Source organism: Molossus molossus, unplaced genomic scaffold (assembly GCF_014108415.1).
Source record: "Molossus molossus isolate mMolMol1 unplaced genomic scaffold, mMolMol1.p scaffold_m16_p_4, whole genome shotgun sequence".
In the NCBI taxonomy this organism is placed as follows: Eukaryota; Metazoa; Chordata; class Mammalia; order Chiroptera; family Molossidae; genus Molossus; species Molossus molossus.
The window spans coordinates 110,535,290-110,537,690 of NW_023425377.1; the positions used below are offsets into that span (position 1 = coordinate 110,535,290).

At 50.7% G+C, this 2,401-nt stretch overlaps 1 pseudogene; it reads left to right on the plus strand.

Moving 5' to 3' along the window:
- Positions 1–524: 524 nt before the first annotated feature.
- On the plus strand, positions 525–826 carry LOC118616522 (annotated as a pseudogene).
- The last annotated feature ends 1,575 nt before the right edge of the window (positions 827–2,401 follow it).

A 2,401-nucleotide genomic window follows, 5' to 3' on the forward strand; every position in this document is an offset into this window, starting at 1 on the left:
TGCTCCTCCGTGCCCGCTGCTCCGCCGTGCCCGCTGCTCCGCCGTGCCCCCTGCTCCTCCGTGCCCGCCGCTCCTCCGTGCCCGCTGCTCCTCCTGCCCCCTGCTCCTCCGTGCCCCCTGCTCCTCCGTGCCCCCTGCTCCTCCGTGCCCGCCGCTCCTCCGTGCCCCCTGCTCCTCCGTGCCCCCTGCTCCTCCTGCCCCCTGCTCCTCCTGCCCGCTGCTCCTCCGTGCCCCCTGCTCCTCCGTGCCCCCTGCTCCTCCGTGCCCGCCGCTCCTCCGTGCTCCCTGCTCCTCCGTGCCCGCTGCTCCGCCGTGCCCGCTGCTCCGCCGTGCCCCCTGCTCCTCCGTGCCCGCCGCTCCTCCGTGCCCGCTGCTCCTCCTGCCCCCTGCTCCTCCGTGTCCCCTGCTCCTCCGTGTCCCCTGCTCCTCCGTGCCCACCGCTCCTCCGTGCTCCCTGCTCCTCCGTGCCCGCTGCTCCTCCGTGCCCGCTGCTCCTCCGTGCCCGCTGCTCCACCAACAGCGCTCCCAAAATGATGTGCGGTGGGTGCTCCGCCACCCAGGCCGCCACGGCCGAGGTCCAGGCCATCACCGACAAGGTGAAAGCCCCGCCGGAGGAGAAAGGACACAAGAATTACAGCACCTTTAAGGCTGTGGAGTTCAAGAGCCAGTTGGTCGCGGGGACAACTACTTCATCAAGGTTCAAGTTGAAGATGATGACTTCGTACACATTCGAGTGTTTGAAAGTCTCCCACATGAAAACCAACCCTTGGCCTTGCACTGCTGTCAGACCACCAAGACCAAGCAAGATGAGCTGAGCTGTTTCTAGTTCTGGGTTTTGAACTGAGCCTGTCGTCCATCTCTGTCATCTGCGATCGCATGTCTGGGATCCTAAATGAACGATGTCTCAGCTGTGCCACTCTGGGTGGAAAGGGTTGTTCTGCACCAATGTGGATTCTGTTTATGACGTTAATAGCGTGGTTTTCCTCCAAATGAGCTTACCTAAATTGCTTTCAAAGATGGCTTAGATTATCTCTAAATACATATATTTTTAAATCTGCATATTTCAAAAAAAAAAAAAAAGGTCCAACGAACTTCACACATTTACCTCTCTTTTCCCTTTTCCCCAAAGTCCTACTGAGACAATGAAAGAAATATAGCAATATAAATAAATCCATGACAGGAAGTATACTAGTAGACCAGAAGAGGGTAGAACTTTTTTTTTAACAATTTTTTTTTTTTTTTTAATTTTAGAGAGAGGAAGGGAGAAGGAGAGACAGATAGAAATGATGAGAGAGAACATTAATTGGCCGCCTCCTGCATGTCCCCCACTGGGGATTGGGCCCACAACCTGAGCATGTGCCCTGACCGGGAATCCAACCGGCGACCTCTTGGTGCATGGGTTGACGCTCAACCACTGAACCACACCAGCTGGGCGAGGATAGAACTTCTGGAAGATTTAATCCGGGGAGGAGAAAACTAATGGAGGCAAGGAACCAGAAACCCACGTCTGTGAAAGAAGACACTCCTAAACAAATTTCCCAACTAGGGAATGAGGATAAGTCCTTTTAGGAGTGGCTGCAGCCAGTAGAAAACAGTGGGAGAGGCGGCTGGCACATAATTAAGGGTCCGGGGATACCTGTGTCAGCTGGCAACTCTTCAGAGCCACTGACCGAGCCTCTGCCCTGGGGTAAAGCCATGAATATTTTCAAAGAGCCAAATAAAATTAGAGTTCTGATGAGTAAGGCTCCCTGGGAGCTATGGGACTCGAGAAGCCCCTGTAACTGACAATCACTTTGAGGGACATGGAGCCCCCCACGGAAGACAGGGTACCCAGCCACACTAAAAATAAAGAGCCCATTTGGCCACACTGAGGTCCCCTGGCCTGCCCTTCTTCCCAGTCATCGTAGCTAGCTCCTGTCTTAGAAATCTGTGTTGACTGCCAGGAGATCAAACATCTTCAAATACACAGCTCTGCTCTACAAATAGATACGGACACCTGAGAACTGCCAAACATTGGGATAAAACCAAATTGTTTCGTTTGTTATATATTTTCATTTTATTAGGCTAACCTCTGACAAAATAGTTAATACAGGAAATGGAGAGAATTTTAAAAGCATAGGATTATTATCGTAAGAGAAAGTAGGAGAATATTGTACCCATTAAGACTGAATAGGCTACTATGAAAAAAAAAATTGACTACAGTTCTTGGAAGTTAAAAATGTGATTGTCTATAGTTTAAAACTTTCAACTTTTTTACATTAAAATTAAGTTTTTCCCTTGACTACTGAAGACGTTGAGCATCTTTTCGTGTTTTTTGTTTGTTTGTTGACCATTTATAGCTCCATTTCTGTGAATTGCCTGTTTATATTTGTTTTGCCCATTTTTTTTCCTCTTGGGTCAC